Source organism: Cavia porcellus, unplaced genomic scaffold, assembly GCF_034190915.1.
Source record: "Cavia porcellus strain 051 isolate PalLab524CR breed Dunkin Hartley unplaced genomic scaffold, mCavPor4.1 scaffold_27, whole genome shotgun sequence".
In the NCBI taxonomy this organism is placed as follows: Eukaryota; Metazoa; Chordata; class Mammalia; order Rodentia; family Caviidae; genus Cavia; species Cavia porcellus.
The window spans coordinates 37,320,741-37,348,316 of NW_026947510.1; the positions used below are offsets into that span (position 1 = coordinate 37,320,741).

A 27,576-nucleotide genomic window follows, 5' to 3' on the forward strand; every position below is an offset into this window, starting at 1 on the left:
CTTAGAAAGAAAATCTTCTTCACTTCCGCAAATAGAGAAAGTAATGACTGTATTACAACCTCCTAGATGAATAGTGAACTTATATAAAACCCAGAGTGATTCTGACATGCTTTAACTAACTCATGACCAGCATCATGTCTCTTTGTCTCTTCTTTTAGAGACTGTGAGCATTGCCATCAACCTGCCACAGATAGGAGCTCCAGTTTCTGAATATGTAGCAAGGCTGTGTAAGAATTGTCACCATCTCACAGTTCTTGGTAATGAGCTGGATACTTTGTAAATAATGTACTAATCAGTAGTGATAGGCAGCACTTCCTAAGACGCTGTCCATCCATAATTTACATTTGGGTCTTTGTGGTTAGTCAGTTCATAGTTCCAATCCAGGGAAAAGTGTTCTGTGAACTTCTGTCACTTTAAAATCTTAAGACACTTTTCAGCACTTCCCACTTTGTCTCTGAGTAGTCATATTTTTAATGAATTTAGAAGTCAAACTCTAAACACTTTAGAGCAAAATCCCAGGAGAGGTGAACTGTAAACTGGTGGGAGCACGGCTAGAAAACTCCTCTGGGAGTCAAAAGGAGATACTTGTGTGTCTGGACTGGTGGCAGGTTGTATGTTACTAGAGTGATCACCATGGTAACAGGTCAACATGGCACCAGTGAAGCTCTACACTCAGAGCTTTAGGTTCCCATGAGAAAGAGGGTTCTCACTGCAAATAAAGAGGAAGAAATCAAGAAATATGGATGTGTGCTCTCCTTCTTTGTAGAGTTCTGGTCATGAAGTTTCATTTCATATAACCACCAGCTCATCTAATTTAACCACTCACACCTCTTTGAATAAAGGACAACACTTCTGAGAATTCAGTGTTCTCTCAATTTTCAACCAAAGTCATGCAAGGTTTTTAAACAGTCTTGGACAGCATAGGACTGTATTGCAGTGGAATGAGAATATAATTTGGAATCAGGAAGCTAAGACCCCACTCTAGTTCCAACACTGTGATAGGAGAAAACTACCTCAGAGGTCCTTATGTTTCAGGTTCCCAAATTCCCACCAATTCTAGTGGTCAGTCATGCAATTGTATTTAAAACCTCTAATGTGGAACATTAGCAGTAAACAGAAGTACTGTAGCTGACTGTGTGTGATACAGAGTCTTCATAGACATGATGCTGATCATGTGCACAAAAACCCTTAAACATCAGCTAGGAGTGGTAACCTGCACCTGTAATCCCAGCACTCTAGAACGCTGAGAAGGAGAACTGAAAAGTGAGCACTCAGGCTGGGGAATGTAGCAACTTACCTCAAACTAAAAAAACAAAAAGGACAGAAAGAAATTGGGAGGGGAAAACCTCTCAAACATCAGAAAAGAAAAAAAAAAGTGCAGGATTCATCTCTGTTAAAAATTAATTTTTAATTTAATAACCAAAATCTGGAAGCTGGACAGCCAACAAAGGGTTAATTTTTTGGAGCTTGGTCACAAAAGAGTGCAGGAAAAATCAACAAACACTAGTTTATCTTAAACCACAAAAGAGCATTTGTGAATTTGGAAGAACAATTATGTAATTTGGTAATTTCATGTGCCTCCTCCCCAGAGAATCTTATAACTCAGTGATCAAAGGTGTCAAGAGCTGGAAAGATAGTTTTCAGCGGTTAGGTCTGTGTCCATGACTGAGCCAGAGTACACTTGGAAGTGATATTCGTTGATTGGGTGATGGTTTTTCTTGTGTATATTTAAATGGAACCAATTTTTTCTTTAATGACAATTTCTTTTCTGAAGAAGAGTTTAATTCTAGGGGTGTGGGGGAGTTAAACCACAGTGAGTCAAAGAAGTAACTAATTGTGAATTTCCTATAAAAGGCAGCTATGGACTTGGTATTGACTAAAACGAGCTCCAAGAAGAGTGGCGCTCCATTTAACCTGTCTTGTGATTCTCTGTGGTCTATCTTTAACCAACAAGCATCTAAAACGCTTGTGTTAGAATCATAATGCTAGAAGATCTCTAGATTACCCACATCATAATACTGCTTTTAAGCTTGGTCTCAGGAAAGTCCAAATTCAGGGTTTCAGTATGAAAAATCCTGACCGACCTTATTATTTCCCTTGTTACATCTTTGTCTTAAGGTTGCTGTGTTGGTATAAAACATTTTTTTTGTTTGATTCAGCAGATCTAAAATAGCGCCTTCCCCTATTTTTTTTTTTTTTTTTTTTTTCAGTTAAAAAATCTTTCTTCCCAAGTTTTGGCTGTGCTGAGATGAGTTAAAGATGGCCAAGTTCTCTAAGCAAAATCAGAAAGAATAGGATGGAGAGGCAGAATTTTAGAGCACAATTTCTTTATTATACAATTCTAGCATTAGTGTTACCTAGTTCAAATGTAAATATACATTATTTTATTGTTAATTATTGTAGCTGTTTATTATGCATGTAAAGACAAGACCATTGGTAGTTGCAATCCTTTTAAGAGCACTTTACACATGGCTTAGTCCAGCTAACCTGGTATTTGAAGCACTTTTCCTAGCCTATGGCTGGGGATCTTTCAGAAGAAGCCGGGTCCAGGGGTGGAGGGAAACACTATCTTGGCTCTGAGAATTGAGAAGATACAAGGTAACTTGCGGCTGTGTTGTCTGTTCTGTCTCTCCTGATGCTGTCCTTCAGAAGTGGGAGATGGTGAGAAGAAGACAGGGACCAGCTTTTGCTGTCCCATAGCTGAGGCAGACGTGGAGCCCAGGGAGCTTAGGGGGCAAGATTTTCTTGAGCAACACTCAGCCTTCTGGAAGAGGAAATTGGCCAGTGTTAGAAAAGGGAAGAAAAGGAGCGTGGTTGGTTTGTTTTTGCTTTTCATGAGAGAAAGAAAATTAAACGAGAAAGGAAAGTGAATTGGGAAAGCGCTAGGCAGTTTCAGACCCAGGATTGAAAGGTGCTCCTTTTTAGCAAACTAAATTTTGTCCTGAAAATGGCCTCCTGCTTGAGGAACTACCCACAGCCTGAGCTTTAACTACCCAAGAGAGTTTATAAATGGAACACTGAGGATTGGTACAGGCAGAAGAACTCAGAAAGTCAAGCTTATCTGTTTTTTGGGCCCTTTGATGGCTTCCGCAATGGAGTACTTATCATAAATGTGGACTCAATATGCAACCGAAGACTCCTAACTAGGGCACTGATGGTGTCTCCTGCTCTCCCCTGTGGTAGAGAGAGTGAACTCTCTCTAGATTAAAAAGTCCCATAAGAAAAACCTTTTCTTATGTAGTAATGGTTACCCTAGTAATGCCTAGTAGTTACCTGATACCTGACAGGTGCTAAATTAGTATCTACTAAGAAAGTGGACACAAGCGTACATAAATACATTTTCGGGAACAAGAGGAAGGCAGACTGCTTCTCATTCACAGTATAACCCCAGCACCAAGCACAGTGCCTGCGACAGCAAAGTATGGTAAGTGTTTATTGTGAATGATTAAGTATTGTTCCAAGGTCAGCTTTCCCAGCTTAGAACCTGTGTGAAGGAAGCTGTCTCTGCTGTAGGTTCTGCTGCCACCGTCCAACTGTCTTGCTTAGGCCATAGTCCTGGGAACATCAGCGTTTTCCTATCATATACCAACATTTTCTTTGCTCCTAATCACTGAGAGTGAAATTCTCAAATCATAGTTTTGACTACAGAAATTGTGCAAATTAGCATCTGGTATAGGCTTCCTCTAAGGTCAAGATCATCCATAGGCAGAGAATTACAGATACAGGCCATAGTGGTGACATGAAACCATACCCAAACTTGCAGATATCATGTTTTTATACTTGGAGGTCCAGATTAGGGATGTACAAAATAGACTACATAAGTGTGTGCCCACAAAATGGTTCCTGAGCCATCCATGAGGCAGCTCAGGCTACCTGCTCTGAGTGCTATGCCCTTATCATTGTGCACATAAGATACTTTTGATTGCTTCATTGAGCAATATGTTATCGACTGTGTTATGCTTTGATTGTTCGAGGCTAGCATTACTGAAGTCCTAGTAACCTGTGCTGTAACCCACTTTTTACCGTGTCTGCTGCAGTGCCCGGTGCTGAGCCTGCTAATCGTGTTTGCTGGTGATGTTGAAAGATGATTATTAATAGCACTGGGGTTTGCAAACCAAATCTCTGGCCATGACATTTTAAAGCTCAGCCTGGAACCTCATACCAAATGGAAGGACAAACTTAGGACCAAGCTCAGGGAGGTCTTGGGATGTTAGAAATTGATTTCTTTTCTCTCACTGAGATACAACTCCAACCCCTGGTTTGTTTGTTTGTTATTTTATTTTTATGATTGTTTTGTTTTGTTTTTGAGACAGAGTCTTGCTAAGTCACTAAATTTCACAGGAAGGGCTCAAGCTTGCGATCCTACTGCCTTAGCCTCTCAGAGTGTCAGAATCACAGGCATGCATCACCACTCCCAGAACAAACTGATTTCTTTTATTAAAATACGTCCTCTGTGAGGCAATGATAAGCATGCATCTTAGCAGTATTAAAACTATCCCAATGTGGGAACTCTACTTCTACTGTAAATTTAGCTTTAAATTAACCCACCAAAGGATAAATATCAATGAATACTAAAAACGCAAGTTAATTGAATAATAAATACTAATTTTTCCTTTTGGAAGTGGCAGAGGTGTTTGTTTGTTTGTTTGTTTGTTTCTCAATATATTCAGGTGGCACGGTACAGATGAACATTTGTATTTATACCTGACACAGCTAGCTGGTCACTGTAGACTTCTAGCAGTTGCCACGCAGGGATGCATCTGGAAGTGAAATAAAACACCAACAGTGACATGAGCACAAAAGGGTGACCGACCCAGTGAGCACTGCCTTTATTAGAGGGGCAGTGGCAACATGGAGGAAGGTTAAAACAGTTTTACTCCATTGTCTCAGTAATCGTATTTCAGTCATCCATCACTAGCAACAATATGAGGGGCTGGCAAATATCCCTCCATGTAGTTGCACAACATAGCAGGGGCCAACGACTTGGGGTTGGTGAAACAAATTAGGTCATGATGCTGGAATATTATGCACTCATTAAAGTCATGTTTTGGAGAAACTGATTAATACACCTGAAAAGCAGGATAAAAATTAAAAATTCTCCAGAATAATTCCATTTTTTTCTTATCCATAAAGATAATCTAAAGAAATGCAAGAAAATAGCTGTTCTGATGGTCTCCAGGTGAGAAGATCGTGAGGAGAATGTTTTTCTTTTTCTTGACAGTATCATTTGTACTAGCATTGTCCAGGATTCTTTTGTCCATGGGGGCTTAAGGAATCGTGGTCATTTCTGTACCCAACACTTCATCCTTAGATCAGTTATGTCAAATGCAAATTTGGGTGTGTGTTTTCCATTGTTCCCCTGCCCTCCTACCCATGAAAGCCCTCAGTGCCTTCCCACTGTACTTAGGATAAAGCCACCAGCCTGTGAAGTCTCACTCACCCTGGGTCCCACTCACCTCCGCAGACGTGCTCTGCACACTCACCTCTTTGCCCTGTTCTGTGCGCAAGGATCCCTTCCCATAACTTTTGCAGAGTACATTTTTCCTCATCTTCCTTCTGGCTGTCACACTATCCTCTATTCGGAGCCCTTCCCCTGCTACACCTTACCCTGAGCAAGATAAATTCAGCATAATTCAGTTCATCCTTTAGGCCCCAGCTCAGGTCCCTGATTCACACTCAGCTTCTCTGGAAACCAAACAGCACGCACAGTGGGCTTCCCATGTGCTCTCAACTTCCTTCTTGTCACGGGTTCCTGGTCTTGCTTCACCACCAAACTGCAATCTTCTATGGGCTAGAACTGTGTCACTTGATCTCTGCTGTGTTTCTCCGGAGTACAGTACAGGGCAGGTCTTGGCTCACCAGAATCTGATGGCCATTAGGTATTGATGAGTGGGTGAACCTCATCTAAGTGGACTAAAATGTCTAAGAACAGACAGTTCCTAATTGGAAAACCTGGAATCCTCCAAAATCTGAAAAAGAATTTCTGAGCACCTGCATGGTACTACAAGTACAAGTTCTACACTTGACTTTGTGTGTATGTCACAGTCAAAATATAGGTGTGCTATCATATTACATCAAATCACTTTTTGACTGTGTGCATAATGTGTATGTGGAGCATAAATGAATTTTGGGGTTTGACGTGGGTCTCGTCCCCCAAGATAATTCATTATGGATATATGCAAGTATTCCAAAATCTGAAACACTTCTGGTCCCAGACATTTCACGTACAGGAGACTAAAGTTGTAGCAGGAAATGCACACAGTTTGGAGCCCTACTCCAGACCCAGATAGTACAGCCTCCATTTTCTCTTTTCAAACAAGGGATCACAGTGTCTGTCATCTGCTACTCTTGTGAGATCGTATGCATCAGTGCCTTGTATAGTGCCTGGCACATGGCTGCCTGGCATGTGGCAGGTATTAGGAATTGATGTTGTCATCTAGAGCAGCCTTGTGTACGTCACACTGCCAGGCCTGGCTCCAACCTTTGCTTAGCGTGGCCTCATCTGTTATGAGTCATTTGAAGAGAAGTTTCCCCAGAAGCTTCTTCCCAGAAAATGAGGTCTGGTTTATACTTATCTTCAGTTTGTGGAAGATAGTGGTTTATCTTTGCGATCTTAGAATCCTAGGGCCTAACACAGTGTCAGATGCTTGATACGTATGTACTGAATTGAGCATAACTAGACTAACTCTCTAAAAAGCTGTGTCCTACCACCACTGTCTCCTCTTTGAGGGCCAGTACTTCTGGAGTTGCCTGATTGGAAGAACAGAGCCATAACTGCCCTGCTGGACCACAGAATGCTTATTTTTCCTTTATTAAAAAAAAACAAACTCATCTTTCAAACATCTTTCAGCCAACCTAGCTGTGTTTACTGGAGTTAGGGGGAAATCTTTTTAAAAGACATAGTACAAAAGCCAAGTTTATCCTTTTAAGTTTGGGGTCCTTTCCATGAGTGATTTCAGGATAAAGAGCCAGAAGAGACCAGATCTGGTTTTTTTTGCATAACTGGTTGCTCCATCTATACAATATTTGGGCTGTCTGTCCCTTACTGTAGCTTCTCAATCTTGTCCCATTGTCACAGTTGGACTGGTGGTTATTTTATCTTTCAAACAACCAAAATTAGATTTACATGGTAAGAAGGTACGACTAGGGCTTTTGTCCCACCTCTATCCAGGCCCTGTATAGTTCAGAGCAGGCTCAGGTACTTCGTTATATTTTTTTATAGGTTTGGGCTTCAATTTACACATGAAAATTGGGCTTACTGACTTCACTCTTGTGTATGCACGGGTATATCTCCGTGTATTAATGCATGTTTTCCTGGATAAGACCTGTGTAACTCAGCCATCATCATTTAGAAGTGAACAGAGGCTTCACAGCTTGTAGTTTTCATGTTTCCTGGAGGATATTTGGTAAATAGTGAGCACACAAGCTGTTCCCCAAAGCTCAATACTAACGTGTGAGGTCCTAAAAAACCTTCAAATCTCGTTGACTTGCCCTGCAGTGTACTTGTGTCTGATCTGAAACAATAGTTCAAAGCTAGATCTGGTAATCGTTTACATCAAGAAACGAATAGATTGCTCAGAAAAGAAGTCAGGTACTAAAAATAGCTCTACACTGAGGCCCACTTACTTTTTACTTTGAGAATTGAGACAGAAACATTTCAAGGATTGAAATGACGTAGTTCAAGCAATGCAACCATTTGGTTTCCAGCTATTTTTCTTTTCTGTCACAAGGAAAATATATAAAACATTGTAGAAAACTGCCCCAGAGTTGTTAAAATAATCAGTGAAATAACCTTCACTGCCTACTGTGATACCTGAGCTAACTTGGATTTCTAATAGCAGTCATTTCTTTTTTTCTTCTTCCTCTCCCTCTTCCTCTCCATCTCCCTCTCCTTCTCCCTCTCCCTTTTCCTCTCCCTCTCCCTCTTTCTTTTTGTGGTACTGGGAATTGAACTCAGGATCTTGCACTCCAGGCAGGCGCTGTGCCTCTGAGCTACATCCCAGACTAGGATCATTCATTTCTAAGGTTTTCTAGATAATGAAGCTTTTATTAAATAGTGGTTGTATGTCTGGTTCACACCATGACCATTCAATGTATCTTAAGCATCCTTCTTCACAGAGGTAAAGAGCTTAAAGAAATGTCGAAGAAGGGACCAGCTATCACCTGCATTCACCTAGTGTGCTGTATAATTAGATGACTGTATAAAGTCTATAAGAAATAATTTGTGCAACATCAAATAAATAACATGATTTTTTTTTTAAGGTTTCAGCCATAATCTCCTTTTACTCTCCATCTGTAGCATTTCAAGTATTCCACGCCTGCTTTGCTTTTGTGCATATATCAAAAAACAAAATGGTTAGGGCTGCTGGGGATGAGGCTCCGTAAAATAGGGCTTGCTTTGTGTGCAGGAGACCCTGGGTTCAATCCCCAGCACCACAAAAGTGTGTGTGTGTGTGTGTGTGTGTGTGTGTGTACGTGTATGGGGCATTAATCAGAAATAACTTCTGTCATTCTGGAGTAAAGAAGGCTTCCAATAAATACCTGCTGAATGAACTAGTCTGTCTGATTAAAATTTATCACAAAGTTGGTTTATAAAAATAGCATAATTATTATCTCTTGTGGTTTAATAAATGTACCTGCTTTTACTTTTGTTAGAAGTTTGCAGTTTTATTTACCACTTGGAATGCTAGCCTTTTAGAATAATAAACATCTTGGGTTTATGGTAGAGTCAACCAAACTCATTCTGTGATTTAGCACCTTCAGAAGCGTAAGTTTTTACTGGTAAACAACAAAAATTTGTGAATAACTTAATCAGAAAAAGCTTTTATTGGAAGTACATTGACTCAATTTAAAAAAAAAAAAAAAAAAAAACAACAGAAGGGAAGCTTAGCTGCTGAGAGCCCAAACAAGATGGCGCCACAGGGACTGTTTCATGGATGGCATAGCTGCCGTGAGCATGTGAATTCCTGAGGCTGGCACTGCTGCTGTGAATGCTATCTCCCCATCCTCGGGGAGTTGGCCACACTCAGAGCTTGGGGCAGGTGCCTCCAATTAGCTGAGCCCAGGTTGTATTCCAGGAAACAGAAAGCTCTGCCAGTGTTGGGATTCCCCCAAACAGGTGTGTGGATCGAGCAGATAAAAATATAGACATGGAGTATGGTTTTGTAATGTATTGTGTTGCAGTGTTTCTTCTTGTTCTTATATCCCATGGCAGCTTTATTCGTGGCAGAGTTAAATAGTTCCACACTTGGATTTCTTCAGGCTGGCACACTGAAGGTGAAGGGCTTATCATCTCTCCCCATTTGCAGTTACATGTAAGAGGTGTTAGGAAATTATGCAAATCTCAAAAAGCCTTAGTTTCCAAATTCTACTAGCTTGCTAGGAAGCTTGCCTACATCATGAAACAATGGCAAAGTCCTACCTCCAGGAAAAGATGAACCTGTCTTTTTAACTTGTACAGTGTCCAATTCTTTGGAAAGGTTTATTTCCAAATCTAAAAAAAAATTTAAATTGCTTTACTGATTTCTGATAATGGCAATCCAGAGCCGTGAAGGACTTCAGAGATGATGTATTTTAACTTGTCACCTAAGTCATGGATCTCTCCGTGGTACCTCAGATATGGCAGGCCATTCGGCAGAGAAGTGTGTTGCTTCCTGCCTCTTCCTAGCCTGATCCTGCATATGAAAGGCTTCTCTTAAACTATGCTGAAATTCACCCCGGTGGCACTCTATTCTTTGATTCCAATTTTGCTCTGTGGTATCAAATAGGACATCCTCTCTCCACATGAAGTCAAGAGACAGACAGAAATTTAGAATCAGACATGGATGGGGTTCTCATTTTGCCATTTACCTCAAATGGGATTGTTAAATCCTGTATCTCCTCCTAATACATCCATTTTTCTCCTAATGGATGAGAGCTAATTTTTGAACCAGTAAAGTTGTTTTATTAATGTACTGTAAGGCTATGTTAGCATCTTAGTATCTATGTTATACTCATATTGATCATTTTTGTTTGGGCTATAACCAGAATTCAAGTTCTCCTTCCTTATTATCTTATAGGTCTTTTTTCCATTTTCAATATAAATAGATGCCTTTATAGATAACACTGTTAAATTTTGTTTATTAACTAAGGTAATTCCGATCTTGTGGTTATCATCCATTTTTTAAGAGTTTGTCTTTATTTCTTCGTGTCATTTAGATTAGCTGGCTGAGTATTCCTTTTATAGCTTTATGTAAATTATCTAGAAGAAAAAAAGATTGAATGGGACAGGATCAGTAAAAGAGCCATGTGATATACCAGCAGAGACTGCTTTCCAGATAGGCGTAGACTGATCTTTGTAATTAAGAAGTATATTGTGGTTATGTAATGTTTTATGGTATATAAATCTCTTTCCATGTGCCATATGTCCTAAATGACACATTATCTGTTTAGCAACTATGTACAGTGATTCTACATTTCGATTTAATCTGTAAGAAAATGTCAAGATAGACTGTCACATTATTTGCTGAAGTCAGGATATATTGCTTGGCTCTCGTGAAAATCCATACCAAGTACCCTCTTTTACTTTGCCAGCCTCTTCACAGGGAGCCTAAAACCTTGTGGTTAGGTAGGTACAGGAGGGCTTCTTGGGTCAGTGGTAATAAACAAGAGGTTCATCAGCCCACTAATTCTCAGCGCTTGATGGGAATTTGAGATCCTGCTTTTGTATAAAAGAAGTCTTTAACTTGACAAGCCAGCTAAAATACTGAATATCTACTAAGAGAATATGTGTTCCATTATTTTATTTATTTTTTTGTTTGTTTAGTTGGTTTGGTTTTTTTGTTTCTTTTTTTTTCTTTTTTTGAGACATTGTTTCACTGTGCAGCTCAGGTGGGCCTTGAACTCGCAGCAATCCTCCTGCCTCAGTCTCCTAAATACTGGCATTACAGGTGTGCACCAGCACACTAGGCATGTTTTATTATTTTATTCATGATATTTGATGTACATTTGTGTGTGATTTCTCCCACTGAACACATAAAGGGCTCTTACATTTTACTTCTCACTTTAAAATTGACTGTGTACTATTACCATGGAAAGACAGAGCTTTGGGAGTCACTGAGAAACACTTAGAATCAGTCCACTGTTTAGGAGACAAGTTCACTTGCTTGTGTGATATTTTGCTCCGTATATGCAGAGTCTGCCAAAAAAAATTATATACACTTTGGCAGCTCACTGTACTAATAAATGTCTGGATGCCAATGGCCACCACCTTGAGTACCTCTTGTAATTGTAGAGTCCAAAGGTAACTTGCATTAATCTCATGATGTCTGTAACGTTTACTTCATCCCTAATATAACATTTACCACCATTTGACATGGTATATAATTTACTCACATATTTATTTATTGTCTCTTTTTCCTCAAATAGAATATAAGCTACATGAGAACAGGAACTGTTCTCTGTTTTGTACATCAGTCTACCTTACATTGATAAGGTGCTCAATAAATATTTGTTGGGTCAATTAGGAAGGGCAGCTCTTCAATCTCCATTCATATTACCTCCTCCATTGTATTAGTGTGATTAATGGCAGTGCCGTTGTCATTTTGGCCTATGTCCCTGTTTGGAAAGACTTGAAACATCAAACTTCATGTGTCTTCTGTGCAGGGTAGAAATATGTTACTAAGCCATGGAGTTGGTTTCTTGGCTCTTGGGGTAGCAAGCAGCCTTGCATTTGGTTTGCGTCAGTCTTTGCATCTTTTTTTAGTCACGTTGCTCACGCTCTTCGCAATCCTCAGCTTAAACTCTTGAGTAACTCTGGACCTTGGAGTTAGCTGGGAATTTGAGATCCTGCTGGGTGATACTGCCAATAGCATGCCTTATGTGCTTGGCGTCTAATTTTGGCACTCATTTCAACAGGCTTCGTTGCATAATTTAGCCATTGGCTACAGAAAGTGACCACACATCCGGGGAGGGGAGGAAGGATTTATAGGACAATATGGAAGCAGTTCTAGGGATTTGAGGATGGGCTGTTTTTAAAAATATGTCTGCATTTTCAGTACTGCTGTGATTGTTCCAGGCCCTGTGTCTCATGAATATTACTTCCTTTGAGGGGTATTATAGTATGAGCTATCATTTCTGACCTTTTCATACCGAGTCTCCAATTTTATTTTATTTTTGATGATCTCATGTTTTGCAGTATTTCTCTACCATAAAATCTACTTTAATTAAGTACAAGTTAACTTGTTTCTCACTTTTGCCTAACTAAAGACATACATAAATTGCTAATTCAAAAGTTCTGTTAAGTGCAAAATAATTACAAGTAGCACATGTCATGGATATCAAATTCTAGAATAAAAGCAAAGAATTTGTAGATTTAGTCCTTGCAGCCTCTTTGTAAACCAGCATAGGATTGGTGATATTTTTAACCGTAAAATAGGATGACTTTCTAGGGGAGGAGGTTTTAAACGTGTGGAATTTAAATCGCACGTGAAATGAAGACCACATGAAGAATCTAGACAGTGGGTTTATTCCTAAACGGAGGTGTGATGTTAGGAAGTCACTTGGCTAGGAGGCTGTGTGGAGCGCCTGTACCAGGTTATTCCTTAGTGCTCCTCAGTATTAAAGTACAGTGATTTTTCCATGTGTCTACCCCATTGTAGCTTTTTGCAGCATTCAGGGTTAATGAGAGCTGTCGGGGAAGATGACCTCAGAGGCCATGGCTCATAGCCAAAGAGCAGATGCCAGTCCCCTCTACTGCTGTCCCTGGGCATTGCCCACTTCCCATTTGTTTAAAACCCTGAACATTTTATCTGTTAAGCACCTGAATAATTAATATTGATCAGGCACTGAAGTGAACAAGTGGTAGAGTTGGAGGAGACCCTCAGGGGGCATCTAATTCACTTGTATCCGCCAGCCGCCCTAAGAGTCTGGAAGAGTAACGAGGGTGGATTCACGAGCCAATTTTAGTACTCCCAAGTGTCCCATGGTAATTCCATATTTGGGGACAGCATTGCAAGGTCAAGGAAGCTTTGAAAGCGCAGGCCTGCTCTGCTTTTGGCTGGAGTATATATGCGCAAATAGACCCGCCGCTCCTCGTAGCTGCTCTTGAGGAGGCAGAATCTTTCAAAACCAAGTACAGTATCTGTAGCTGAGTTGTCCAGGTCATGGCCACTGTACTCTTGAAATGTGACAAAGCCTTAGGGAGCTGTGCCACAAATGTAAACTACCCAACAGATTCCACAAATTAGTGTAGAAAGAAGTGTGAATAATTTTACAGTGTTTACATGTTTAAAAGGTAATGTTTATGAGAGATTGTTTTGAATGAAGTATTTTATTAAAAATATAACAACTGTTTCTTTTTACTTCTTTTTTTCTGTGGAAACTAAAACGATTTTAAGCTGTACCTAATGAGCCATTTCTTGTTCCCGTTGGAAGTGGTGGTCTAACATGAGAGGTCTCTGGATGGGGAAAAGGAAGGATTCTTTCTTCCTTTTACAGATGAACAAAGTCAGATCAGAGAGGCTAGGTCCCTTGATCAAGATCACACAGCAATATCACAAGCTATTACCAAAAATGGCCAGAGGGATCATAGCAATGCGTTTTACCTGGATTCTATGAAACTGCTACTTTGGGCACAAGCCAAAAATATTATACAAAATATTAGTAGTTTTGCAAAGGACAAGGCCCAAATTATAGTACAGTATCAATCCTGACCAGAACTATATTGGGGCTGAGCACATAGCTCTGCAATAGAGCACCTGCTTACAACATGTTCAATCTCCAGCATTAGCAAAAATAAATTTAACCAAAATATATTAAACTAAACAGACGGAAGGAAAGAGATCAAACCTTCCTGTAAGGAAGAAACCCTCCCAGTTTTCATTCTTGAACAGACTTCTTTCACCCCAGCCTCCTGGAGAGGAACATTAATTGTTGAAGAAAAGCACAGTAAGAAAACATTTACTAGGAATGTGGCCCGCATTCATCATGCCTTCCCTGCCACACAGCCAGAGCCTCTCTGACAAATACCCATTAGGAGAGTAAGGCCGACTGGGAATAAATTGTTTCTGGGTCCCCAGGCAGTTCATTTGGCATCATTTCCTCCGGATTAGGGTCCCCAGCAATATGTAGGAAGCACAGAACTATATCAGCACCACATGGGCTTATTCTAAAAAGTTCTAAAATCATTTTTCAGAAATCTTGACCTAGTAAGACCTTAGTGGAGCTAATAGCCATAGTAATATTTCACCAGCATATGGTGTCTTTTGTTTTGTTTCCACAGTGTGTCACCAAACCCAGTGTAGCAGTGACATGGTTTGCATTGAATAGAAATGAGATACTGTTATGCATGGGTTTGTTTTAGAGTTTCCAGCAGGTTTGTTTCAGAGTCCATCAGAGCCTTCACGCCTCTGTCCCCAATCTGACTTTCCTCTTGGTTTCCTGCTTACCAGAGGCCTGGTCTTTTAAGGTTTATGTCTTTTACGTCAGATTCTTAAATCACAGGCCCGTTATCTGAAACTGTTTGTCGGTAGAAGGTGAGACAGTTGCTCCTTTGCTCCCTCTTCCTCTGGCTCCTGCACAAGCTGCCCGGTATATCCTTTTTTTTTCCTGTGCCGGGGATAGAACCTTTGTGTATGCTAGGCATATGCTCTGTCACTGAGCTATATCCCCAGTCTCCCAGTAATCCTAGTTTGGGTTGAATATTTAGTGCTTGTTTCTTATGCTTATATAAATGCCATTTCAAGTTGAGTCATGTGCTTTATTGTGGTTATTTTTCTTTTCCTGTCACTTTGTCTTCCTGGCATTGATAACCATAGTGCCATTTCAGAGAACCAGACTCCACTTATGGAGGGAAGTCTTCAGTACCTTGATAAATTTCTCCACTTCTCTAGATGTGTCTTATACATCCCTTATCTGAAATGCCTGAGTCTAGAAACATGTCAGAATTTGAATCTTTTTGGATTTTGGAATATTTGCACATATACAGTGATATATCAAGGAAGTAAGGAAGGGGTAGAAGGTATAATTATGTTTCATATACATCTTAGACACAGAGCTTGTGGGTGAGGACATACAGTATTTGAGTGCACCTGTATTTTGACTGCAGCTTGTCACATGAGGTCACCTGTGGAATTGGAATACTTGCAGCATTACGTCAGCACTGAAAATGTTTTGAATCGTAGAACATTTTCAGTTGGGGATTTTTGGAGGCTGGATGCTCAACTTGGTACTAACGTTTGCTCTGTTTGGCCACAAAGGAGGAAGAAAGAAAGATCACGGAAGCTCACTGTTACCTTATAGTGCTGCAGGTCTCTCCTGTCTTTTCCCAGACATAAACTGGCTGCATGACAAATTGAGCCAGGAAGGCAGAGTTCTCCTTTTTGTGCATGGGAGAAAATAACACTGTATTGCGTTGGCAGTAGAGAACTTCATCCACCTACTCTGTTTATTTTCTTTCCCTTTTTACTTCTTTTCTTCTGCTGCTTTTTTTTCCTTCATCCAGAAGATGTGAATGCTGAGATCATCCTAGAAAAATTGAGAATAAATACCATGAGAAAATAGTCCCTCTGGAAAGCATCTCGTTCTCCTGCTGTTTGTGAATGTGAAAAGCTCAGCAACTGGGCAGCTGGATGGGTATAAATATAGCCCACAGCACTGACGCCTGCTGAATCCTGCTTTCTTAGAAGCACACCGGGAACCCACGGAAGTCAGGGAATGAGCAGTAAAGCCCAGGCAATCACTTGGCCTCCCCCTCTCTTTTTCTCAGCTTGTCTCTCCATCCTGGACCATCGTGTGGGTGTGAGGATGCAAGTAGCTCTGAGAGCTTAAAATAGCACTTGGAACTGGACACTGGCGAAGCTCAAAAGCAGGGAAGATGCTTCCTATAAAACTGACCCCTGCCTGACCCTTAGACTTGGGTCTATTTTGACCGTTCTGTGATCTCAGGAACATGGTCCTTCTCAGCCCAGCTGCCTGGGCATAAGCAGCTTTTTCAGTGTTAGCTCAGGCACTTGGCGCCTCACTGCTGTCTCTGTCCTCAGATATCTTATTCTAACTAGACTCAGCTGTCTAGAGCCCGGACATTAAAAATAGCTCTTGGTCCTCGCTGCACCATGAGGGAGAGACACCCAGTGGACAGGGACATAAGCTTCCTTCTAGGCAACCAACTCACACCTGTGGACTTACTGAACCTGAGAGTTTAATCTCTAAAGATTATTTGAGTTCAAGGTATGCTGCTGCCCATTTCTTATACAGCAACACAAGACAGATGATCCATCTTAGATTTGTGGGTATAGATATTGTCAGGCACCTGGATTTTGGCAAGAGACAGTCATTATTCTAGGTGGTATTTCCCAGAAATAAATAGCGTCTAGTTATCTTTCCACGCAGATATCAGTGATACTTGCTATCAGTGCATACTTCTATTTTTTCTTTCCCATTTGGTGGTAAATACTTCAAAGAAAGAACCATGTCCTTTGCTTTCATTTTAACTGCCCATAAAACTTAATGTCATCTTACACATCTTAATGTGTTTTGTTACTATTGAACTGACCATAGGAACCTTTCTTTATTGTCTGTGGCATTCCATTAGCAGAGGGTATAAACATTGTTAGTCACCTAATATTTCATTGTTTAAGGTCTGTATCCATCAATAATCTAAGAATACTCAGTGTATGTGTGGTAATTTGAGCTGTTATCTGTGCATTTCTTTACAACTTTTAAGAGTGCTTTCTTCAAACTGAACCTCATAGTATAGTGTATGTGGAAATAAAACAGAAGCTATTGTTCAGCTAAAGCAGAATATATTTAAAATACCTCGTTTAAGCATGGATACATTAGGGAAGGTCTTGAAGTTGAAAGAGCCTGGCTTTCTCAGGTAATGGGTGGCTGGGTTATGCCAGTACAGTGTCTTCCTTACAGAACATTCTGCCTGCAGTCCCTGTCCTTGGAACTGGTACCCATTAGCAGAAGAGCACTGGCTGTTCTGGCCTTGGTGTGAAGCACAGGAGAGGCATTCTCCATGGAACTGGGCCAAGAGAGCTAGAAGTTGGGAGTTGATGTTCACGGTGAGCGTTTTGAGCTATAATTGGGAGCCACTGCAGGTTATACAGGGCTTTAATGGTTACTAGCCATTTAATCTTTGAGAGTCAATGTGAGACTTACCAGGTTTCACCCTAGACTTCTGTCTACACTGATTTTGCCACTACCTGTCCAGCCCACCCATATCCTAGATAACGAAGTGTAGTTTCTGTGGTATAATAAGATGATATTGTGAAATGAGAAAAAATATCTGGATCTACCACTTTACACTTCTAAATAACTTGGAAGACGACATTGCCTTTCTAAGGACCGTAGGATGGAATTAACAGTGCCCATGTCATAGGGTTTGTCTAAGAAGTAAACGAAAACATACAAGAGGACTTGGTAAATGCTAGTCAAAGTGAAGAAGCCTCCCATTCTTATCTGTTAACCCTGCTTCAAAAAACTGAGCAAAATAACATTGTGGGTTTAATCCAAATGACCACAGCAAGTCCATGCCCTTTGCTTGATAATGCTCAGATTACCCTGGGAACATTCTTTAGATTCTTCTCTTTGTGAATCAGCCATCCACTATACACAGATAAAATGCAGACACCTCTGCCTTCAGGTTAGCCACTGACAAGTAAAGGAGTGTATGTTGTGAAAGTGCAAAGGACTACTTGTTTGCTTTTTGAAACAACAGGATAGAACCTTAGGCTTCTCTGCACATGCCATAAAGGAAAGGAGAAAAATATGGCACTGTCTTTCTTCTTGGCCAGTGTTCGTATTCACCCATGCTGGGCCATGATCATCTGTGTGCTGTTTTTTGTAGCCTTGTTACCATTATCATTTTATCCTGCCCTCTAACCTGGTGGTGGTGTCCACAGATCTACAGCTGAGGAAGCAGACTGCTGGCTGAGATGGCTTGTCTAGAGTCACCAAGCTAGTAAGTGGCAGAAGGGTTAAGCCCAGGTCTTCTGATTCCAGCTCATAGACATAAAAATGGAAACAGCTATCCAGCCCTCCATAACTGTCTGTGAGCATTAAACTACCAAACCCAGCATGATTATTGTGCTTTCTCATGCAAGGAACCCAACCAGAACTCCAAGATTGTGTACTCTCGGTTTTCTTTCTGTAAACTCTCCTTCTATTTCATTTTAATAATAGACTCAGGAGCCAGACATGGTGTTGCATGCCTCTAACCCTAGCACTCTAAGAAGCTGAGGCAGAAGGATTGCAAAAATTCAGACCTAGGCTGGGTAACTTAACAAGGCTCTGTCTCAAAATTAAAAAAAAAAAAAAAAAAAAAAATTTTAAAAAACTGGGATGTAGCTCAGTATGAAGGAAGGCCATTGGGCTCAATTATTTTAAAAATCACATTTTGAAATAGAGCATTTCCTCCTTTTTCAGAGGCATTTAAGTGTCTTTTTCTTCAATGAAAGATTCTTTTTCTGTGATGTCCTTAACTAATCTAAATTGCCACACAAAAAGGTACATTTTGAGGAGGCCATTCATCCTTTATTTTTATTATTGTTATTTTTTTTGTGCAGTGTTTCTAGCTCTTGTGTAGGCACTGAGAACACATAAGTGAAAGGTTATTCTCTTAAAAAAAACATACAATCCTAAACTTCAAAGCTGAGGCCCCAGAGCAAGGACCCTGGGGGAAGTCTCAGCATCAGATCGTGGGATAAAGGTTTGGTCTGCAAATCTCCCGTGAGTGTGGTGGGGAGGAAGCTGTGGCAGTCGGGAAGCTGCATTAGCACTAGCCTTAGAAACAGGAATTCAGAGAGCAGGTCACAGAAGTCCAGCCACAGACACTGGGATCCACTAACACGCTTGTGTTATTGAGAGAGAGCGAGCTTGGAGAGGATCCAAGAGAGGGGTTCTGTTCCAGCAAAGGCTCGTTTTCAGGAGGCAAGAAAAGGGCACGGCAGGGCCAGCAGTGGAAAGGGTTCATTGCTGATTCCCTGAGCAGGTGGTCCTTAGCTTTCTCTTGATGAAGACCAGGCAGGGTTGGGCTTGGAGTCTGGGTGCAGTTGAAGTTACAGGGAATGGGTAGGTTAACTACGCCAAGTTGGAAAGGTTGAAGAAGCATAGAGGCAGACAGCCAAGTATCTCATCATAGCCAAACCCCAAATAAAATAAATAGGACACGTGTTATGCACCAGTCTCTTATAATGAAGAATATTAACTTTCCAAGTTGGTGAGTTAAACAAAAAAAGGGATTTCTATTCATATGGGTCTTACAAACTGTTACTAGATTGTTATGATAACTAGCCAGTTCTGTGTGCTGTTTCTGGATAGGGTGACAAAAACAAAATTCCTGCAGTTTTTATTACCATACAAGGATAAGATTATCTTTTCAGAAAATACTTTATCCATTATCTATGTGTCAGACTAGGATTCCAAATACAAACACAGTAGTTCTTACACTCACAGGACTTGCTCACCCATTGGCAAAGAAGGATAAGTAATCCACAGTTTAGAATATCGGGTTTTTGGGGTGCATTTTATGTACGGGATTTAAGAACAGAGCAATTACATTAGGGAGAAAGGTGTTTAAACTGAATCATTAAGTAAAAGTAAAAAGAAATCAAAGTGGTATAGCTGCATTATTGTTTTAGTAACTTGTGGCTGGAGTTAAGGGAAGTTACATAAAATAAAACTGGAGACAAATCTTAAAGAGCAGGCTAAGACTAATAAATTTTACCTCCCAGTCAGAGGGGACCCACTGAAGGGTTTTAGATAGAAGAGTGACATGCTGAAGGATGGACTATAAAACTTCAGTTTTGAAGGAAAATGATGCTGGCAATGAGCAAGGGCTTGGATTTTTCTTGTCCCACCTATTGTAACTTCCAGAAATGGAGAATGAACGAGAAGAACATGAATATGAAATACTGCCTTGTGAGACACAGGGGAAATTCCATGCCTCTTCAGGAAAGAGTATTCAGGTGCCTAAAAGTGTGGGAGATTGAAATGATACTCTTGAGAAACTTAAGTTATGATAGGCCTTGCATGTAAAGAAATTACAAAAAATTTTAAAATCCTCAGCCACTTTGTAGCCATAATACTTATAAAAACCAAATTTTACTTGAGTATTTATAAATACTTCAAAGTTAGCCTCCAAAAAGCCTGCACACCTTTATTTTGAGTTGCAAATAAAATTCAGCTGTTGCTTTGCTGCTCGAGTGGTATTTACATTCCCCTCACACATTTCAGATCTCTCAAGCCCATTTTGCTAGTATTTGTTTTCCTTTGAGATAGGAGTTAATTCAGTCACACTTTCTTCCTCTGACAGTAACTGCATTTCTTTTTTCTGAGGTAGCTTTCCCTCTAACCGTTTCTTGTTGTTCTTACCCAAGACCTAGTATCTGCCAAAACAAATGTATGTGAGTGATAAACGCTGAGAGGAATGTCTGTTGGACCACAGGAAATTTCCTGTTCAGGAAGAGATCTTGGGAACTTCCTGTAGAGAAGTGCATTGTGGGACTTTTGGCTGCCAGCCCTTGACCACAGCTGCAATTAACTAAAGGCAAAGGGGGAGGGGAGAGGAAGGAAAAGAGACAGTTACCCACAGACGTTTATTCCATGTCCTGAGGAGAGAATGGGCTGATACAGGGTCACAGTTTATCAAGTGAACTAACCAGCTAGTGACTAATAAGATCACTATGCCTACTGTCCTTCGTTGATGCCTATCTTTCATGATATCCCAGATGCTTTCTTAGGATTCCTAAAAACAAGCACTGTTTTTGTTATTCATGTTTGTCCTCCTGAGCCCCACCTCTGCTAGGCTTAGATGATGTGTCCACATCTTTAACCCTGCTGAGTTGGACTCCCCTACTTAGAACTTCAAACCACTCACTACTGGTGTCCAGGCCTCAGAGTTAGTGATCTTTTTCTGCCCCCAGCTAAGTGTGGAAGAGAAAGAAGAGAACCCTTGGCCTCATGGCATACCCTTCTTTGACTCAGAAAGTAATGGACTTATTGGAATTATAAGGAAATTTAATGATAAATCTGGTTTATCAGCACACAATCAAAACCAGTAGGAGAACTGTACATTGTTGTTCTATAGTACCACCACTCAAAAAAATAAGTCCTCATGAATGCCTCAGACCCTTGCCCATTTAATCCGCAAACTAGGTGCTGCTACTTTGTATCTTAAATGGCTTTTCTTGACAGCCTTCACTCCCTGGTTCTGAAAGCTTATGTCTTGAATTTCAAAATCAGTCCCAGCTCCGTAGCAGGTTATATCTGTTGGGTAGCCTTGAAGATTTCTAGCAGGAACATCAGGGAGGAGCAGCCATCTAAGGACTGAAAAATACCCCAAGCTGTTCTCTGGGTCATGCAGAAATATTCTGACCTTCCCTGCACTCCAGTGCATCATCCATTCTGACCTCCCATACCTGCCATTCTGTCCTAATATGCATGGTCCCTGTGGATAGCTGGGGCTGATCTAAGCATGAACAGTGACTTCTTGAGGACAGGACCATGTCTGCCACATTGTATGTGCTTAATAAATGCTCCTGAAATTGAATCACATTGATTTTTAGGGAAAAGAATCCAGGAGGCCTTTAACCTATGGCTAGTGATTATTATATTATATGAGACCACATTAATCAGGCTGTATATTGTTATTATTAAAAACACGTATCTATATGCTATGCACACCACATGCACAGGTTCTCATTCTGCGTTGTGTAGCTAACATGGTGCATTATCACATGTTTGAGTTTCCATTTTCCTGGCCTTTTCTTCTTTTTCCTTTAGTTTTCCTTTTCTCTCTTTCTGGTTCTCTTCTTTGCTGCTGTGGAATCCTGAAATATAAGCCTCTTTTTGCAACACAGTAGTAAAAAAAAAAAAGGCAACATTATTGATCCTTGACATACTGATTCCCCACAGTTATTTTGAGGTTGAGATCCCAGTGTATTTATTTTAAATTTTAATTTTTACTCAGACAACTAATTCAGTATTTATATACTGTATCATTGTGCACAGTGCTTTAGTGGATGTATACACTGAGGAATGGCCAGATCAAGCTAATGAACATCTCTCTAAACTCTTTATTTTTTTATAGTGAGGACATTTAAAATCTTTCTTATGTAATTTTCGATACAGGACAGTATTAACTTTAGTCACTGTATTGAACAAGGAACCCCCTGCACTTACCTCTCCTGATGTTTTCATTCCTTTCATTCATCCCTCTAGCCTGCCCTCTCTCTCTGCTATTCCCTGCTTCATTGAATTCAGCTTTTTTTTTTTTTTTGATTACACATATCATGCAGCATTTGTCTTCCTGTGCCTGGCTTATTTCACTTAAGCGTAATGTCCTCCAGGTTAATCCATCCTCTTATAATGGAGAGTTCACATTTTAAAATACTCTTTAAGAATGTGGGGCCCATTCACTGGAAGAAAATTAAAAAGCCATATTTGCAGCCAACATTTTCTAACCATTTTCTATATATTCTTCAGTTTACGTTGTCCTTTAGGTATTAAAATTACATAATAGTTTCAAAAATAAAAGCAAAAAATAGAAGTGAAACAATTTAAAAAATGAGGCGTTTTTGTTAAAAATTTCTCCTCTTTCATCCCATGTGATTTGGCTTTACATCATCCTAAGGATGCTCCCAGCACGAGTGTGTCAGATATGTGAAGAGAGGAACATAAATTAACTAGAAGAGAACAAAACAGACCTCTTGGCTGACTGTGCTTATTTTAGCCCTGACCTTGGCCTTTAGAAGAAAAAGGCAAATTTTAAATTTAGAAAAAAAGTTACCTGATTTAAATCAAGCAGCAGTTCCCTGGCTATAGCTTAGGACAGTTAAACCTACTGGTAGAAAATAAAATATTGCTGCTGTTCAGGTGGGGAGGGTATGTTTTGTTTTTTAAGGTAGGAGCTCATTGTGTTTTCTAGGCAGAAACACTGCAGCCTCCCAACCAGCTGGGATTATTGGAGTGTACCACTCTACTTGGCTAAAACCTTGTTTAATCTTGATATAACAAAAAAAATTCAAGTCATCAGAGTGTTCCATTTCTGTGGTCTTCTGGTGAGCCAAAATACAACCTGTTCTCTGTTCAGTTTGGGTTCTTTGGACAACTAGGACATAAAATAGTTCTCCCAGAGACATACTGACCATCGTGTAGGTAACATACTATCCATTGGGGCACATGCTACGGAAAATACTGTTATGGTTAATCTAAGTGAGAGCTTATATTTATACAATACCTTATTGGTTCCTCTGTGTTAATGAAATATAGCGATCTGTCTCAAATTTAATCATCAAGATACAAAAGAGGAACAAACTCGGAGGTTAAGGGTAAAGGGCAACCAGCAAAGTTTGTAGCTATTGTAGAGTTTCCCTCTCCCAATTCAGTTTGGTAGAAGCTGCTGGCCAGCAGGTAGAAGCCAACATACGCCCACGGGTAAGCACTTTTCTGATAATTCCAAGGCAAAGAGACAGTGTGGTAACTTCTGTGTCCTCTGTCCCCTGCCACCTCCCATGTGCTCTGCCTGCTCTGCCTGGGCCATTTCTGTAGGGGGCCGAGGAACTCTTTGTTTATGCAGCGAGGGCTTCCTCACAGGAAATTTCCTGTGATGGAAACTCTGGGGAAACTTCCTGTTGAGTAAACCGCTGCTGGGGGCTGATAAGATGAACCACCTAACACCTCCCAGCCTGGACTGCTGAAGGGGATAGAATGGTCCTTCCCTGCTTTCTCAAAGCCTGGTAGGGGCAAGAGAGGGCAAGTGTGCCGAGGTCTCAAGAGTCTCACTTGGCTGATGTTTTCTAGAAACTAAGCTACAGCTCCATTGAGGAAGTTGTTTTAGAAGCTTTGCCCTCCTGGTTTAGATTTCTAACGACAATGGGATACATAGTGTTTTAGGGAATGCCTTGACTGGGCTCTGAAAAACCACTTCATAGTTCAGGTCTAATTTGTTTTCTATTATTAAAATACATTCCTATTACTCTTCAGTGTTATGGGTTTATGAGTAGTACAAGCATTTATTTTTAGCTGTTACTTATGAACTGGGAATTTTAATTAATCCTGTCACTGTCACACATGATTGACTGTATGCAGTGCGGTTCACGTAGTATCAAGTGTGAATTGTCTTAGGTATGTGTCACACCACAGCCTTACAGCCATAGCACAAAATTCCCAAACAGGCTTTATGACCATTTGACCTCTTCCAGACTGCCAGTGGATTATTTTGTTGTTTGCCAGCACTCAGGCCAAGATAATTATTCCTAAATCACCCCTTAGGGTTGAACTTAGCTTTGAATATCTCTAATATTGGAATTCTTTGGTTTTAGTTTGGTCTCCTAATTAGCCCGAATTTTCCCTAATGACCTGTAAGTCCATTACCACTTGCCTGCCCTTCTTGTATAATAAAAATAATTGACCCCTTGTCCTCTGTTTCCATATAGGTAGTCGGGCACTTGAATGATGTCTTTTAATTGCTTCATTTCCCCCCAGTTTATTTCTCTTATGAATTTCTTAATAGGGTTTCACCCCCGCCTGCCCCCAGGTTTAGGAGTTAATAAAGACTTCCTTTCCAAAATGCACTAGATTTAATGAAAGTTTCTACTGGTCCCATCTCTTCAACCTTTTGTCATAATATGATATTCGTTCTTGTTTGTAGAAAATGATTATTTGAGCATCAGAATAAATCTGTATGGAGACATATATTTTTGTATTAAATTCACTGGTACATTTTAGATATACATCATAATCACATTCATCATAGGAAATTTATACCTATACATGATATATCTTGACTTTTTTTCCCATTCTCCTTCCCTTCCTTCAAGCCCTCTTCATCTCCTTATTTACAAAAGCCTTATTTCCATTTTTTACTTATTTTCTCATATTTTTTATTTTTCTTGCTCCCCACACCTGCCCCAGTTCCCCTTCTCATTTGAGCATTTCTTCCTATTTGATAATATCTAGTACACATTTTGGTCCTTATTTATACTTTATTATACCAGGGAAACAATACAGTATTTACACAGGCGTGTTCAATTTATTTCACTTAAGAGTATGGTCTCAAGGTGCATCCATTTACCTCAATATGTCTCAAGTTTATCCTTCTTTATAGCTGAATAGTACTCCATTGTATAAAAAACCCACATCTTTATCCATTCGTTGGTTGGTGGACATTTGGGCTGTTTCCAAGATTTAGCTATTACAAACTGTGTTGCTGTAAATATGGGTGTGCATATATTTCTGTGGTATGATTTTTTTTAATTCTTTGGGAAGGTACCAAGAAGGGAAATAGCTGGATTGAATAGAATCTCCAGTTTTATTTTCTCAAGGAATTTGCACACTGATTTCAGCAGTAATGGAGAAGTGTTCCTTTCTCCCCACAACACCTCCAGCATTTGTCATTGATTTCTTGATGATAGCCCTTCTTTCTGGAATGAGGTAGAATCTCAGTGTTGTTTTAACTTGTATTTCTCAAATGACCACTGATGCTGAGTGACACGTAGATTTAGGCCGACTTTTGTAGTTATAGCCCTAACCCATGTTGCACATTAGAGAAGCACAAAAGAAATTGCGATTCACCAGGAAGACCTTGGCTGGCTGATAAGAAGTCTGCCTCTTAGATTTCTAGAAGATGAAGGTCATTATTCATCTTTGTTTGTATCCACAATATCTTCTAATTTCGGGGCACATAGTCTTGATATATATTTGTTGAATAAACGAATCCTCAAAGTCAAAGAGGAGCAGGTTTTTGGACATAGGTTGTTCCTATAACATGTGAAAATACTATTTTTTTTTTTAGCTTAGTGATAAGAATAACCTGTCCTTGTCATTCAGCATTGACACCACCTGGTCAGTTGTCAATGCTAAGCAGTACTGCCTGGAATGTACTAACAAAGCTGAGGAAAAACATATTTGTAAAAATGCCTCGGGTTTAAATATGAACACACAAAACTGCGATTTAATTTGGGGCCTCCCGTTTAAGTGTTTGGCGGTCTGATTACCATTGGTTTGTGACATTGGATTTTATATTATTGAATGTGATTAACTGGGATGTGTTATAAACACTGAAGACTCATCATGAAGACTAACACTATTTGTCTATACAAATAGTTGCCATTTTCAGTACATACTTGCTGTAAGATAAATCACAATGATGCCATGATATTCGTACACTGAGCTAAGATGTTATCGCCACCATGATAACCATGTCAGAGTCTTCATCCATTCTATTCAGGTACTTCAGGAGGCTCGGCCACATGCTATTACCTCTTAAAACTTTGCATAATAGCAGGTCCAGGAGCTTTGGACTCTGGCCTAATTTCTGGTTCTACTTTTACTGTTCTGTAAATTCCTCCAACAGATATGTATTGGGTGATGGGCATATACAGTGAATTTCTAAGATGTATCAGTGATCAAAATACCCATAGTACCACCTTCATGTTGTTAACAGTATACTAGGGCAGATAGGTAGATGCTCACCAAGGAATTCCCACATAGGAACCAGAGAAACATATTGTAGAGTATAAATTGAGTTGTGTTACTTCCCTGCCCTAAACCTTCCACTGGCTTTCAGTTGCTCAGGAATATTCTGAATTTTCAATGTGGACCACCAGGCCCAGCATCATCTGGACCCTGTAACCTTCTGTATGCTATTCTGTATCCCTTTTGTTCTGCTCCTTCCTTTTGAGCTGTAGTGGTCTTCCTGTTCTCCTTGGAACACTTCAACAGGGCTTTTATATCAGGGCTACTACACCAGGGCTTTTACTGCTCTCAAGAGTCCTTCTTCTTATAAAGCGATTCTCCACATTGTCTCACAGCCCCTCAGCCTACCCATTTCTCTAAGTATTACCTCCTTAGGGAAGACTCCCTGATGTTCTTTCCAACCTTCATCTGGGCAGCATGGCACAGGCCTGTAATCCCAGCACTTGGGAGGCTGAGGCAGGAGGATCACCATGAATTTAAGGCCAGCCTGGCTACATAGCAAGACCATGTGTGTGTGTGTGTGGGGGGGGGGGAATATATATTGATGTCCTTTCTACTCTGCATTGTTTTCCTCCTTAGCAAGTTTTACTTAAGATAAAAGAATTTGTCTTTGGGGGGCTCCAGAAGCCCTTTCTTTTTGGCATTTGAGTTTGTTCAAAAAGTAACCCTGTGGTCTCCTGCTTGGAAGGAGCCCACACAGATGGAAAGGTTTTTGGCATTCATCCCTCAGCTCTCCATGGACATCCCCAGCACTCACTCTTGCTCTCCCCCGGGCCTAGTGCTTCCTGCCTCAGCCTGCTTCCAGTAGGACAGTGACCTGTCATCTGTGAAGAGCAGGCACCGGACTGAGGAGGTGAGATAGGCATGCAACAGGTCCTTTTGCTGGTGGCCTTCTGTTTCTTTCCTATCTTTAGAGGTGCTTAGAACCTTAGAGGCACATTTTTTGTGCCTCTACTTTTGGCCCTAAATACCTCAGGAAAATGAGCTTATTTCTTGGTACCTGTGTCAGGTCCCCGGGGTTCAACTTTTTGACTCTGCTAAGTCAGATGCCAATTGTCCCATCTGCTTTCCATCCTCCCAAATTTGGTGAACTTCTTTCAACCTCGATGTTCTGCT

At 40.4% G+C, this 27,576-nt stretch overlaps 1 protein-coding gene and 1 long non-coding RNA gene across 9 annotated transcripts in view; one reads left to right on the forward strand and one right to left on the reverse strand.

The window, feature by feature from the left end:
- Positions 1–27,576, forward strand: part of Etv6 (ETS variant transcription factor 6) — a 214,068-nt gene that overhangs the window by 111,060 nt on the left and 75,432 nt on the right. The gene's annotated exons all lie outside the window — the stretch shown is intronic.
- Positions 1,719–5,755, reverse strand: LOC106027863 (uncharacterized). Its single transcript, XR_001201437.3, has 3 exons — positions 5,484–5,755; positions 4,705–4,760; positions 1,719–2,764 (listed from the first exon to the last, which is right to left on the reverse strand). It is a non-coding gene; the product is annotated as an uncharacterized LOC106027863 (long non-coding RNA).